Source organism: Melospiza melodia, chromosome 1 (genome assembly GCF_035770615.1).
Source record: "Melospiza melodia melodia isolate bMelMel2 chromosome 1, bMelMel2.pri, whole genome shotgun sequence".
Lineage (NCBI taxonomy): Eukaryota > Metazoa > Chordata > Aves > Passeriformes > Passerellidae > Melospiza > Melospiza melodia.
In genome coordinates, this window is record NC_086194.1 from 11,912,188 (window position 1) to 11,928,546 (window position 16,359).

The window sequence follows — 16,359 nt, forward strand, 5'->3', positions numbered from 1 at the left end:
TAATGCCTAGATTGGAACCTGCTTTTCAATAAAAAATATGAGGAAGTTTTTAAAAAGAAAAAAATCATACCAAAGCTTTCTACAAGAGAAACAGAGACAGTTATTCATTTGAGACAGCTAGCTAAATGTTTTGTCTTTTTCTGTAGAAGAGGGTTGGGATGTCATAAGAGCAAATGAGGATTAAACACATTAGGAAGAAGAAAGCTCTTCTCACTAATGAATTAATGAACAATTACATTAAATAGTAAATGTATGGCTTAGTTGGAAGTCCCAAGCTAAATAACAGGATACTATAACATGAAATAACATTATAAATATTAATAAGTCAGTAAGTGGTTTTGACACAAATTTCTCATTTCATTGTATGTGAATTGTTTACATTAAGCATATTGAGGCATTTAACCAACATACTTAGAAAAAACTGTTACATATCTTGTCAGATTTTATTGAACAACATTCAGTCAAAGATATTTTAGCCTGGTATTTTGCTAGATGATTTGGAAGTTCTGAAGTGGATGACAAACCATCTTTTTTTCAAGATGATTTTCTAGTACACAACTGCTGTGACTCAGGAAGTTGATGGTACAGCCTTTCTTTGCAATAACCCCCAGTGGACAGTATTGTGGAGTTTTCCATCACTTTTTAACACTTATCCTCCATGAGCAACTTCATATCTCAGCTAAACTCTCTTTAGTTTAGTCTCAGGCTACCACATTCTAGTTCCATTTGACAGGCAGGGTCCTGATTAATATGATGCAAAAAGGGTCGTTTTTATCTTTGGTGTACTAATCAAATTATTTTAGTAAAACCTATAAAATCCCACTGATTTTAAAAGGACTCCTTAGGTAGCAGTGAGCAGAGTTTAGTTCAGTATTTAGAGGAGCTGATACTGGAATGCCATATGTACTGAAATCTGAAATATGAGTGATAGGGTGTAGACAGCACTTCAAATACTGACTTACTGTCACAAATGGAGTTGTGATCTCCTCTTTGTCATTCTCTGAGACATTCTTAACAAGGTTATTACTACAGGTGTCACAAGATATTTCTATTTATTAATTTTGAATATTTCTCTGCCAGAGGCCAAATTATGAATTGTCCTTGTGTAGCTACACTCTAGGATAAAGGAAAAAGGTTTCCAAAGTGAAATTAATGACCATAATTTTTCTTTTCATTACATCTTCTTATATCTGGTTATACAGTGAGAAAATACATACCCTTTTTGCAAGGTAAAAAAATTAGAAAAGTAATGACAACCATATTCTTGATAGTGTTCCAAGTTATTATTTTACCTGAAAAGTAAGTTTTATCATTATTTTATTATGTCGACTATTTCTTTAATTTGCTTCACTGTGATCAGTATAAAGCCAAGAGTATGTTGTATTCCTAGTCCATTGATGAAATTATGAATTGTTTCATTTTTATGAAACGGTTATTTCTTAATATTTATTTTTGATATCCTTCTTCATTACAGCCAATATTAACTGTCTGTATATATATTCATGTCTCACTCATCTGACAACATGTTATTCAAATATTACTCCAGCATCTTATTTTGAGTTTGATGCGTGGGAATGAGAAGACATAACACCCTGAAGTTATCACAGTCCTTTGAAAATGTCCATCACTTTGATGGGAGCCAACAATTGAATCTCAAATGAAATGAATCTTTTTGGCAGGTCACTTTTGCAATAGCTCATCTGTTTTACAGCTTTGCTGTCTAGAAAACTGTAACTTGCCTTCAGTCTGGAACATAAGAACCACAACTATGGGACCATTCCAACTATAAACATTTAGAAGTACTCTAAACTGTCTGATTTTCAGAGGAATAGAGCACTGGCAGGTTCTGCTGGGAATTCATCAGTAAACCAAGCACAAAATCCCCAAGAAGAGATGTCATCCCTCCTCCCATTCTCTTATTCACCTACTTGCTGAATAAAAACCGCAACTATGGGACCATTCCAATTATAAACATTTAAAAGTACTTTAAGCTGTCTGTGGTCTGATTTTCAGAGGAATAGAGCACTGGCAGGTTTTGTTGGGAATTTATCACTAAACCAAGCACAAAACCCCCAAGAACAGATGCCATCCCTTCCTCCCATCCTCTTATTTGCTTCCTTCCTTCCTGTTCCTTTCAGGAAAGGGAAGCTGCTCTAAGCTCCTATGCTTCTTTTGGCCAAGCTAAGTGCCCAAGCTAACCCAGATCCAGTCACAGCAGGATCCAAGTAGCTTCATTAACTTTGCCTACCTGGCAATAATAGTCCCAGCAGGACAAAGTGGTGACAATGATCCCAGCAGGGAGTGCAGCAAGGTCCCTGCAGCACTGGGTGCCAGGAGAGGAAGCACATCGCTATAGTGAAGAGCTGATTGTGGTACTATTGTTACCATAGATACATTCATGTGACTTTGAAGAAAATACTTTGTGGAATGTAATATTTTTCTGAAAATCATTTGAACTGTTTAGGCTCCTAATTGCTTCTGAACAAAGTAAGAGGTGGCAGACTGAATATTTGAGTACCTTGGTTAACAATATGCTGTTGGTGCAATCCACATGTTATGGTTTAAAAGGGCTGGCTGATCAGTGCTCCAGAACATGTCTCTGTATCTCAATACTTGTCTGGCATTCCAGAAATAGCTCCTTAAGCATAATATGTGGAATTCCAATGAGTTTATCCTTCCTGATTAATGTGCTATTTTGTCAAGTTGTTGACTCTGTAGCATTAACTTTTTAACCTTAATTGGAAAAAGTATTTCTGTGTGGCACAGATAATCAAAGGCAAAATCAATCTTGCTTCTTATGAAGAGAATTATTCACCATTGTGAATAAGTGTTTGGTATTTTGCATTATTTAGAAGATACTTGTTTTTCCACAGCCATTTGATTCAATAAATGGCCTTTTAGAAGCCTGGGAAGGATATAGAAGTTGAAAGTAGGGATTTCAATGGTGCGCAACTAAACTCTCGTGAGTTGATTCAAAGCATTCACTTTGTAAACTATTTATTTGTATTACCTCTCTCAAAGAAAATTGATTTATTTAATTTGATGACATAAGTATCACAGTGCAACTGATTGTTTAAATGTTGGAGTTTTTCTCATATTAGTCTGGCAGGAGTCACCAGACCCCACATGAAAGACTGAAAATCTCCCAAACTCATTGTTGTAGGTGGATTCCTTTTCTGAATGCATATACCGGAGAGAAAGAGCAGAGCAGTCTGGAAAAAACTTCAAGTGCACACTGCAGACAAGGGAATGCCATCCTGATTGTTCTTCTATGGTTCTGATTTTAACCACTTTCTTAGCTCTGAGCCTAACTTATCACAAAATCTGTCTTTCTGCAGAAACTCCTGTTAATGCCTATGTTAAAATAGATCAATATTAATTTATTTTTCAATTGAAAAACAGAAAAGGGAAACTCGACACTGTGAAATTTTATGTTTTGCCAAAAATTATTTTAAAAAGTTTTAAGCTAGGTCTATTGCACAGTGATATGTCTTAGCACACAAAATGACACATGCCAGTGGTTTTTCACTAATATTTATAGGGAGATCCACCTGAAGCCAGTGGAGGATCCCATGTCAAAGCAGAAGGATGCCCAAAGGAATCTGTGACCCCACAGCAAGACCAGGTGGGCTGGTGGAACTGGGGGCCCCCATGAAGGGAGTCATACTGGAGCAGGGGCTGCTCCTGAGGGACTGCCCTGCGTGGAGGGGAACCACACTGCAGCCATTAATGAAGAACTGCAGCCTGTGGGGAAGACTCATGTTGGAGAAGTTAATGGAGAACTTTCTGTCATGGAAGGGATCCCACTCCCTGTCCCCCAGTGCTGCTGGTGGGCAGGAGGTACAGAATTGAGGACTGAAGTTAAGCCAGAGAAGGAAGGAAGGAGTAGGGAGAAGGTCTCTAAAGTTTTGGGTTTGTTTCTCCTTACCCTATTTTGAATTGATGGTAATAACTTAATTTTCCCCAAGTCAAGGCTGTTTCACCCATGATGGTGAAACTAGTAGGTGATCTCTTATCTCCACCCATGAGCCTTTCGCTACATTCTCTCTCCCCTGTCAAGCTGAGGAGGGTACAGGTGGCTTAGGTGGGCACCTTGTGTGCAGCTCCATTTAACTCAACACTCTGGTAAAATACATCTGATATTTCTGCAAGTTATGGACTTCTGTTCAGCATTTAGGGGCTTGCTGTGGCTGAGAACAGACATCCCTAGGGCTTTTCAAGGTTTCTCTAAGTTTCTGCAGAGGATCTGTAGTGATAAATAGCTCTATGCAAATCAGGCTTGCTGTATTTCACTCCTACAAAATAGACCAACCCTATAAAAAGCACCTCTGAAAGAGAGGAAAAAGCAAAGCCCGAGGGATTATATTGAACCTCTTCAGCATTTTCAGACTGTGATATGCATCTTTATTCTCAATGCAGAAGGCTCCTCTTAGCCCACTCCTTCGCTGGCACCCTTGAGTTTTGCCTTGCCTGGGATGGGTGGGCAGGGTTGGCCCAGGCCAGGCTGGCACAGGCTGGGCAGAGCTGTCACCAGGCTCTGCTGGCTCCGAGGATGTGGCTCTGGCTCTGTGTGTTTGAGGCTTCTGAGGAGCAGAGCTGTGTCTGCTGCTCCATGAAACACCACAGGGCTGGGGACAGGTCATCATCAGGGGCTTAAGTCATTGCTGTAGCCTGGGCCAATATAGGCCCCTGATAATTAAGTATATGCCTAATTTTATGTATCATTTTCAATTCTCCCCTTGCATCTGTTCATAATTTTTAACAGAGTAAGAGACTGAAAAAAGAGTAGCAATATATTTGTTTTCCAAATCTTTGTGCAATTTGGGCACTTTATTCCCTTTTGCAATTAGCATGAAATTTTATAATTATGTGTTGATATCAAACAATGCTGAGAGGAACCTTGTGAGGTTTCTGTTTTTCAGGACAGCTTTTCATCTTTAACTCCTAGAAAGCAACTTCTGCTTCAGTAGTAATCCATGCACCTTTCAATATCTGGTCCTTTTGCCCTCAAAGGTGCTGAGACACCTAAATCACATTTAGATGCTCCCCCTAAATACCTTCCTCAGGATCAGATTAAAAGCATTTGAAAGCAGAACCAGCCTTTTCTCATGCTATGATGGCAAGTCGATTAATTCTTTGTCTCTTAAATGGTAACTAGATCCAAAGATGTGGATCTGGAGTGATGGTTCAAGATAAGTCCTTCTTCAACTCAGATGTATTGCACAGTCTTTTCAAAATGCTGCTGAGGTAATTATTTTCTTTTTTTTCCTCTCCCTCAACAAAAGAGTTCAAAGCTTTTCTAATTGCAAACGACCTTGAAAGGTTCTCCCTAGACAAGGAAGGGACAAATTAAAATGCAGCTTTCATGGTATTTTCTTCTGAGTTGTTTTGTGTCCAGAATTCAAATACTTTAATTTATTTATGGAGTTTTGCACTGTTTGTTATATTGAGGAAGAGTAATAGCCTTGAGGTTGATTTTTTGTTTGGTTGCTTTTTTAGTGTTTTTTTTTTTTTTTTTTATTTGTTTTGGTTTTTTTAACTTTTTTTTTTTTTTTTTTTATTTAGGAGTGAATAAAAACACTTACTTTAAGACTAGAGGAATCAGTTGATAAAGGATAGGAACTGTCATTAAAAATGTTGTAATTCAAATTTCAAAACATTCTTCAGTTTTTTTTTCTTTAGTAATTCCTTTTGTTCTTAAAATCACTTAAGTTTTTTTATCCTACCTAGAATTATTATATATTAAAGATGTCAAATATAAAGGCCCAAAATTGCCCTTATTAGGCCCTGTTTTAGGTGCTTGTAATTATTACACTTTAATGCTTTTATTCAGAATACTTCAGTGCTAAATATCTTCAGATTTTGTCTGAAAAAAATGCATTAATTTTAGCAAAAATAGTACAATCACTTCGAGAATGGGTGACAGAAATGCTCAGTGATTTGCCTGAGTAGATGGATACAAAAAAACAGAGGAAATATCTGCGAGGTTTTTTTCATGAGAATTCTGTATTTAGATGAGTTATGAGCTTCAGAAAATAATGATTTACAAAGACCCAACACAGAAAATGTTACATTTTGTTGTCATTTGTATAGGTATCAAGGGAGGTTTCAGTTGTATTTTAGGAAAAATACTTTTGCCAAAAGGGTTGTTATGCACTTGAACAGGCTGCCCAGGGAAGTGGTTGAGTTGTCATCCCTGGAGGTATTTGAAAGACCTGTAGATGTGGCTCTGAAAAACATGGCTTAGTGGTGGGCTTGGCAGTGCTGGGTTGACAGTTTGGGTGTTAGAGGTCTTTTCCAACCTAAAAAGATTCCATTATTCTATGGAAGTAGAGTAATCAGTAATCAGCATGGCTAATCACTTCTGAGTAAATCACTTTACCCCAACTATTCTTCTCACTGATCTCACTGTAACTATATGGTCACTGTGTTTTTAAATTTGCAATACAATTTAGGGCTGCAATCCCTAATCTGACAATCAGTTTATTTATTCCCTTGATTTTATAGTTGTTTCAATTTTTTACCTGGAAATCCAAGAACATTCCAGGTAATAGGAACCATGTGTACTACTTGGTCATCATTTTACAGGTACAATTTTACTTGCCTGCCAGACAAGTTTTCCTAGGTTCTCCTTGACTGACTAACTCCTGTCACCTTTCCAGTGCCCCATGCTGTGTAATAATGTGGGACGGCTCACTGTTTCCAAAGATGACTTGGCTCTTGAGACCAGGTATTTTAAAAAATGCTGTGATAGAATTGAGATATGCACACAGGCATAGAATCTTTGGGTGCCTGGCTTGCCACCATCAGAGATTCTCCCATCAAAGTCCAAGATTGTTTAATAGGGCAAAATACTGTAACAGAAGTGTTTCAAGGTGTAAATGTTCTATTTTTGTTACTGTCATATTTTCTGAAAAATCCTTTTGCTAGGATTTCTTCTCCAGGGAAGTTGAGAAGCCTCAGAGAAAAATGAAAGGAATATTACCTCGTTTGCTTTTCCCTGTTTTGTTGCTTTGGAATGTGGTTGGAGACTGTTTATCCAACTTGTGAATTGTTTTTACTTAGTAACCAATCACTGTCAGGCTGTGTCGGGACTCTAGAGAGTCACAGGCTTTTCAAAAGTATCTTGTAAATCCTTCTGTAAGTATTCTTTCTCTATTCTTTAGTGTAGTTTTAGTATAGCATAAATATAATATATTATCATATCATATCATAATAAATTAACCTTCTAAGAATGTGGAGTCAGATTCATCATTTCCTTCCTGCCACGGAGGACCCTGAAAAGACCACATATTAAATACTGAAATTTTTTGCACTTGATGCTCAAAAACTTAATATTTTGAGGGAGACTGTGTGTTGTCTTAATTTAGTGACAACAGATATTTTGGATCAGGAAGGAAAAATGTTAACTTACAAAGAACTCTGGAGACAGTTGTGCTCTGGGGAAGAGGATACACCTATATCCTGTGAAAAGCAGCTGCTGACAGATCAGTGAGTTGCATGTATTTCTTCCCTCTGCAAGAGGCTAAGTATATCATGTTAAGATCATATTTGGCCAAGCAGATCACCTATAATGTTCTGATGGCTGCTCCTGCTAAGTAGAAAAGTAACAGTATTTTTTTACTGCAATAGATCAAGATGCTGTTAGTGGAACCAGCAGTTCTTTCATTTTAATGCAATTTTCTCCAAAGCGAAGAGCAGTGCAGAATGGACAGCTGAAAAATGAGAACATGTGTTGGCATTGTAATGCATGGAAGTTTCATTTATTTTCCTCTTATTGTTATTGAATTCTCTTGTCTTTTCAGTTGCCTATTTAAGGAAGACAACAGGCAAGATCAGATTTTTTTTTTTTGAGGCCAAACAAAATGTAATTCTGGTGTGGTTTCTCTATATGTAAAATCAAAATCTGTTGCACAGGGATTTCAGTATGACCTCAGTGCAGAGCCATGATTTTTTTTAACTTTGCTGGTGCTGTTAATGAATAATGTAAGCTCTGTTATTTGAAAATCACCTTCTGCAATATGTGGGTGTGTGCTGCTGACTCCAATGGGTCCTGGTTGTACACAGGACATCCAGGTGCTCTAATAAGATACCTTACCAGTACTTCCTTTTCCTTATGTAAATTCTTTTGGAGAGATAAATGTAGACCACATATTATTTCACTGTAAATTATGGTAATGTAAATTATTATAATTTAAATAATTTCTCTTATTCTGGGAAAAAAAAAAAAGTAGGTTGTGAGATTATAATTCAGAACTCAGGAGAAAAAACCTGTTTTCAGTAATAAACAATGGCTTTCAGCATGAAAATGCATGTAATAGGAAGGAAATACATCACCTACTATTAAAATCTATTTTGGCCAAAGATGTGTGATCTATAAATTTCTTTTAACAACTGCCAGAAAGGGAAACTGCAAACAAGAGATTCTCATGTGACAGCATTCCTGAGCCTTGCAGCATGGTAGAGAGAAGGCAGTGGCATTTTTTGTTGTTAAAAGACCAGTCAACAAAAGGACTGTAAAGATATTACACACCTTGCAGCAAATAAAATGATCTTTAACTCTCAATATAGAATTAATGATTCTTCCCAGCTCAGCTCTGCTCCCCCTTCTTTATTTATTCCACTCATAGAAACAGTTTATTGGGGATTTTGTACTGTATTCTGAATTTTTGTGTGGCAGCAGGTCAGGAGTGAGGACTCTTGTTAATTAGGGGGACTGGTAGCAATGCCTGAAGTTAAGACTGTGCAATTGATTGTTACTGTCTTCCAATTGCTTTGCAAACAGAAAATCTGGACTGCATTTTTGTGCGCTTGCTTCAGGGTGGAAGTACTTGGAGCGCCTTGTCAGGAGATGTAGAGAATGATTTAGAAATTCTTCACAATGAGCTGCTGAAAACTTGTTTTTTTATACTTCCATAAACTGCAAAAATAAAGGCCTAGAAAACATGAAAAACCTGTAATATTTTTGTATTAGTGATGCCTTCTCCAAAGCTGTGTCCTATAAAATGGTCAGTCCAGACAATTGCAAGCTGGGCTTGTAAGACTTTGGCATCTAAACCCTCAGCTGATTCCCTCTGTGCTGGGTCTGCTACAAGCCAGTTGGGAATTTGCATTCAGGGTTTTCCTGCTGCTCCACCTCCTCAAAAAGGAGCAATGCCAGCTGCGATCCTTCTATAGTACAGTACAACAGCATGCGCAGCAGAACTTGATGAGTTCTCAGAACCTGAGCTCTTGTTAAATGGCTCTAAATACATCCAGGGACCTGCATTTTCCCTTAAGATCAGATAGCCTCGTGAAACTTCTGTTTTATGTAAAAGTATTTAAATGACATATTTAGAAATTATGCATATGGCAGCACAAATAAGTCCTCACAATTAAAAGCAGCTTAAATAAACAGGTTTTGCAAGATCGCTTATATTAGGACTTGAGCAAAACAGCCTGATTTGGCTGGTTTTATCAGTAAATCTGTGAAGTAAACTTCAGGCATTGTAGGGAACAGATGTTCTAAATTGCTGGGGGTTTACAGATGTTATGGATTCTCTGCAGTTTAAACTAAGGTTTCCTTAATTTTGATTTAAAAGATCGGACAATCAATTTTAAATTATTTCTAATATTTTATAAAACTGCTCATTTTGGTATTTTTTATTTACACAGTCAATGAAGCAAGCTTGCTCTTCCAAGAAAATGGATAAATTCTAAACTGAGTTGATTTGGCTAAAACAGTCTCCCTGTCCCCCCTTCCACCAATCCCCGCAAAAACCCCACATACAAATCAGGAAGAAGAAGAAGAAGATAAAGAAAAAAGAGAAAAGGTAGACTAATAAGATTTAAAATAAAGTGAAAAAATTTAAGCGATTTTAATTTGCAATCTCAATAAATTCTGTAAATATAGAATCAAGCTCTATGAAAGACCAAGCCTTATATCTAAAAATCCTAGATTTTATGGAATTTAATATGAAAATACATGCTAAAGATGCCTCTTATTTGATGTTTACTGTCTAATATTATTATGGGTGGAATTCAACAGAATCCACAAAAATTTCTAGACAAATATTGCACATAACAAGAGATTATAATTCCAGCCTCTCAGAATAATTTTTAAATCTCCCTTGTCTTCCTTTATTCTCTATTTTTAGCAATAAAAAATTCTTTTCTTAACATTTTTTTTCTCCCCAATCCTGGATTTTGAAAATTTTTCTATAGTTTTTAATAAAGCGCTCTTCCCAAAATCAAGCAAAATGTTTCAGTAGCTAAGGAGAGCAGAACTATTAGCCCCTGTGCCTTCTGCTTCTGAAGGTAAGTTTCATCTTCCTTTGAGCCCCTTATGCCCTTCATTTATAATTAATCTGTTTTCAGTGGAAACTCTCAGACTCTGCTGCTTTAATGATGCCTCAGTGACCATTCATTTTCCAAGGAGTAAGGAAGGTACTCAGGCCTCTGTCCTCGTGGGTGTTTCTGCACAGAACAGTGGCAGGACATCCATTTATGTGGCTACCAAGACCACTGGCTTTGCAAGGAGCCTAGAAACCAGCCTGACTCTTGTTGCATAACACCCACAACAACTCCCTGATTCCTTTTATCAGGTCTGACCAGTGTGGGTTTTTACAGGACTGTCCATCTTCTCCATATGACCATTCCTTAGCTGTGAGAATTAGCACCCTACCAAGATGCTCAGCTGTGCCTGTGCTGGTGAAGAAGGAGCAGCAGGACAAGACAATTCTAAACACTGCTCCAGGGGTGCTCCCATGCCTGCTTTCCTCACATCTTGTGGAACAGGGCTGTGGTCAGCTGGGGTGAGGCTCTTTTCCTCAGGGACCACATCTCCAAGCTCCCTGACACTCACCTTTACCCACTGTCACCTGTGCCTGCTCCAGGCTTGCACTGGAATAATCAGCTGTTCCCAGGCTGAGCCTGCATCTGGAACTTCTGGATGCTTATCTGAAATGGCATTTCCAGTTCATCCTCCAGCTTACTGGAGGAGCATTCAGCATGCTCTGCTGCATGGGCAGTGACACAGGGTGACACTGTGGGACAGTGCCAGCCACAGCCACTGTGTTAATTTGGTGGTGGAAACATCCAGAAAGCCTGATGAGAGAAAGATTTTTGGAGGCATAAAAGTTTAATGCATGAAGTTCGTGTGTGTGTGTGTGTATGTTTATGCAGAATGTGGTACTGCTTGCTCAGTTTGCAATATTTATAGTTTTGCTCCAAGAGCTGGCTTAAAATAGATTAAAATAAACATACTGTGGGTCAACAGTTGACAGAAAACATGCACAGCTTCACTAGAGTTGTGTTAGTTTACAGCAAATACCTGGTTCAGGCACTGCAGAAACTAGAATTTTGCAAATAAATACCTCTAAAATGTATTTTGGATTCCTCAGGCCAGTGAGATAGGGAGCATGGGTAATTTTACTCAACAGTCATAATTATGGCTAACTGAAAAAAAACTTAACTTTTCTTTTCAAAGTTAAATACATTTTAAAAAAATCTCAGAATATTAGCTATTTTACAAGGAAATTGCAGTGACTCTAACTCTCCTACAGTTGGTAAGGAGAAAAACAAGTTTTTAAAAATTATTCCTGATTATTCAAATAAATTCAAATACTTGTAATCCTAGCTTTTTATTCCTTCTCGAAAATACTTTTGTGATATGTTAAGGCAAAATCCAATTGTCACTAAATAGCAAAGGAAAAACTTTCCTGCATCATTTTACTGCTAAAAACCTGCTAAGATGCAGTAAATTTCCATCCTTGTTGGAAGATCTGTTAGGAATTACTGGCACACAGACTTGCTGCAATTATCTTTTCATACATTTTAAAATCAGATATGTATGTCTTGATTTTGACTTTTGGAGATTTTTTGTCTCGTAAAACATTGTGGCCATTATGAATTTTTTCTCAGTTCCAGAGAACATTTTACAAAATCAAAAAGAATAAAACTACTGTATTTTTTAAGCCATCTCTAGCTTCAAAATGGTGAAAAAAATTTTAGATTTTGTAGTTAGTGCTAAAATATCACTCACCATAAGGAAAAGAGAACTTTAGAATCAGTTACTATGAATGTGAAAGATGTGAATGATCTCAAAGGGGCTTCTTTTAAACAATAATGCAAAATGTATAAAAATACAATGGCATGGGCAAAATAAACAGTTACAAGTATCTATTGCTCTGAATAATGGCATTTATACAAATCTTTAGAGGTAATAAGAACAGCAACCTCCTTTTGAAGACTAAAACCATCTTTTCTCAGAAAATGCCGGGGTGACCAAATATTAAACCCATCATTAAAATATATGTAAATAATTTGTGTATTTAACTGATGCTACCTCAGTGGGACACAATATCTACCAGGCAAGAATTTTTCCCTTTCTTTGAATTGTAAATATTTGGCAGCATTTCACAACACCATAACCCACGCCAGGACAAAAACCATATTTTACATTGGAGAACATTGGAAATATTCCCCACCTGCCTGCAAGAAAAACGTGATCAGGGTGGTGCAATTAGTTTCCTCATACACTAAAGGCTGTATCATCACAAGATCTGAATCATTACACTTTTCTTATTTTTTTTTTTTTTTTTGGCAAATATTTTCCTGTCTGAAGAAGTATTTTTCAATAGGCAGAATTGGAACATTGAATGGCATCCTGAAAAGGTTTACTACTTTTTCTTAAATTGAACACAAACACAAGAAAGTCAGAATAACCTCTTCACCAGCTCTGCTGGGATACCTGTCCCCAGACTCTCACAGCATTTGAGGAAATAACTGAGAAGGTGCAGCTGAATATGGATTCAGGAGTCTGTTTAAGGGCAAAACCTGGACCATTTCAGCTGAGCATTTAACAGAAGACCACCAGCAAACAGGATGAAAACTTCTCAAATTTGTGTTATTATGGGATATGTAATTAATGGCTAATATTTGATGTCTTCAGGAGAGCAGAGAGATGATAACATGGTATCTATTGATATCCTACATATCATGTAGATATATATGATATCCTACTGATATCATCCCTGCTCTCTTGCTTACGTTAAGCCTAACTTTGTTAATGCAAAAAAACCCAGAGGATTTTGAAAGCTGTTTAAAATTCCCTGAATTATGAATATTTTTGTGGTTTAGATGTATCTTGATAAGACCTACATACAAGATCTTATGTAGATCTTATCAAAATACATCTAAACCACAAAAAATAGTGGTTTAGATGTATCTTGATAAGATCTATGGATCTTATAAATGGATAAATGGAATAAAAATGAATAAAAATTATTCTTTTTTATTCCATTTAAGTTTATAGATTTCAGAAAGATAATTTTTTTTCTTCCAATTGGAGTGCAAGTTAAAGTGATCACATTAGTTAACAAATTTCTGCAACACTATACAAGCAAAATTTCTTAGTTAATGTTCAAATAGCCTGAAAACTGATTTTTATTTGTATTTGCAATGAAATAATAGACAAAGTGTACCTCTTGAGTATTTGCTATCATTTCAGATTCTAGTCTGCAAAAAAATGCTAATAAAAGGAGTGGGTCATATCTTTCAGTGTGAAAGAGATCTGAATTTTCTTTTTCTCGGAAACAATAACACCCTGGTGACTGTTACTGAAGTACAAATCCCACAGTTCCAGGAAAGGGCAAGGCAACCACATACTGACAGGATTTTCACTTGTTCAGTTTTATGTGGAAGGCCTAAGGAAAATGAGCATCCCAGGGAACAAAGCCATTGTGATGTGATGGAACTGAGACAAGTGCTTACAGTTCCTCCTATAAGAACTAGGCTTTACATAAATGCACAGTGAGTTTCTAAATTGATTTACACGACTGAAAATGCACTCATATGGGTGGTATGTTTGCACAAGTGACATTATAAACACAATGGGTAATATTCTAGGAGCTGCAGGATATCCACAAATGTCGGCAGCATTGCCTTAAAGCCATTTATGTTTAGCTTTCTCCAGAAGGAGAAGAAAAATCTTCCAGTCTACAAAAAAAAAAAAAGTTCTGCTTACTGAAAATAAAAAGCAACAACATCAAAAACAGCAAAACCCCCCTGCCCAAGGAAAAAAAATAAGAAACACCGTGTCAAAATTTAAAATAGTAGAGTAACAAAAAGTTGTGTCATTTCTTAAGCTGACAGAACTCTTGACTGTGATCTCAAGGACAGTGGTTTGGCTTGCAGATGGGCAGGGTGGGGGTCTTTGACTCCTTTCCAATTCATCACCCTCCCCTGAACACAGCCCCAGACATCAGGACATCAGTCCTGCAGCCAAGGTATACAAGGCTCTGCTCAGAAAAACCTTGCCTAGCAGGTCAGACAGCTCACCAGCCCTCAGGAGCCCCATTTTCCTCCAAGACATCAGCTGCTAACTACTTTCATTACTTGTCAGGAACATTTTCCTCTTAAAGCTAGTGATGCTGGCTTCCTGGCAGTGTTTGATGCCCTGAGCCTTTAATTCCCCTTCAAGCTATTCTTCCTTATGAGGCAAGAGAAGCTCTGGATCTCATCAAACCACAGACAAGGACTATGGTTGTAGATTTGGGAAATAATTGTAAGGCAAAGAAATAAAACCACACTTCTTTAAGTTCACTTTTGCATATGGTAGCAAACATGGTTTATGTCGTGAAGGGAAACTCTAGAACTTGCACTGGCCAATGAAATAATTGAGGTAGTACTTCAAACTTTGATACTGTGATACAGGAAGGACACTTTTTCAGTGTCCACTGTGCACTCAAAGAGTCTGCTTTGAGAAAAGGATAAAAAGGAAAAAAGGATACTGCTGAAGCATTTTCCTTTACCCCAAATAATTTTTTCTTCTTTTTATTTGTAGTGCATATCTTAGAAAGTTGACAGTAGAATTTTGTATATACTTTTTGTCTTATTTCTAGGTGAATTTGGTAGATTGTCATCAAACCTGGGCAATAACAGTTCTTCCATTCTTCCTAGGAAGAGAAAAAATAAGCAGAAGAGGGACAAAATTAGGGAAATTTATTTCGAAGAAACATCTGAATTTAGAATGTTTAAATAAAGGGAAGAAAGATTGTGCTTGGAGGTTAGCAACCTTCAGAGTACCCTTCATTTATTAGAAAAAATGAGATATAAGTATAGTTTTTTTACTATAAAGTATTTTTATTTTTTTCTTGTGAAGGTAATGGGTATTTGAATATCAGCATGGTCTTGTTTTGAATGGTACTGTTGTTATTCCTCTTGCTATAGACAGTTTTATTGATTTAAATAACACCTCTGCAGTCAGTCTAATTATGAGATGAAACACTAAATGATGTAAAAAAATTTAGAATCCATTCTATAATTTCCCTAAGAATTTAGTATTCTGAAGTTTCATGCCTTCAGATATCTTCCAGATCATGTGCTAATTCAGAGCTGAAGTCATTCTGAAATCACTCCACATATATACAAAATCTAAGGAGCTGTCAGTCCATTTCTGATCCATTTTATATGTTCTTACACTAGTGGTACAGAAAAGATTGCAACATGATCTTAAAATGAGAAATGTAAGTACATGGCATACTTGGAATAAGGTGAGAAGTGTCTTTATAATTTCCTGCTGCTCTTCAAAGATATTGCCTTCCTGGCAGCTAAGGACTTGATTGGAAACTACACAGAAGTCAGGGGAAAAAGGAGCATTATTGACTTTGATGATCTTTATGTAAGGTAATTTTATTTCATGTGCCGTGGAAGTATTTACTCTATATATGAAAAATCTTGAAATTAGTAGATTGTGTCTTCCAATTTTTATTTGAATCCCTTATAAGTATTCATAAAGAAGTGATAGCGGTTTTATCAATCCTTCTGATACATCCAAAATTGTTTTCTATTAATCTCAAATATTTTTTTTTCAAGGGGAAAAACAAGCCAAATTCCTTAAATTTTGCAATAAGGTTGCTATTTGTAGACCTATTAAATCCTGAATGAACTTCCTTTGCCAAATTTTCTGATATAAAATATAGGGGGAAAAAAGAGCTCTGGAAAGAATTATGCAAAGGGATAATATTCATTCACATTCAGAAACTAGTAGTGAGAATAGTAAATACTATTATAAGAAAATGCCACCCTTCACACCTCAACATGAAAACCATTTTAAGCATAACACATTTGTAAACTCAGGGAATCAAGGCTGTAGACATGAGATTATTTTCCGAGGTAATAATTGTGGCTATGAATGTGTTTGAAAAAAATTATGAAACCTTAACATTATAATGCTACAAATATTAAATAGGGCAATCTAAATGCTCTTTTTCACCCTAAGATGTTATACTCAACATAGAATGTCATTGTTAATGGGAAAGACTTGGTTAATCAAAGTCTTTTCCTTACACAGAGTACAAGAGATGCAGTGAAGTGATT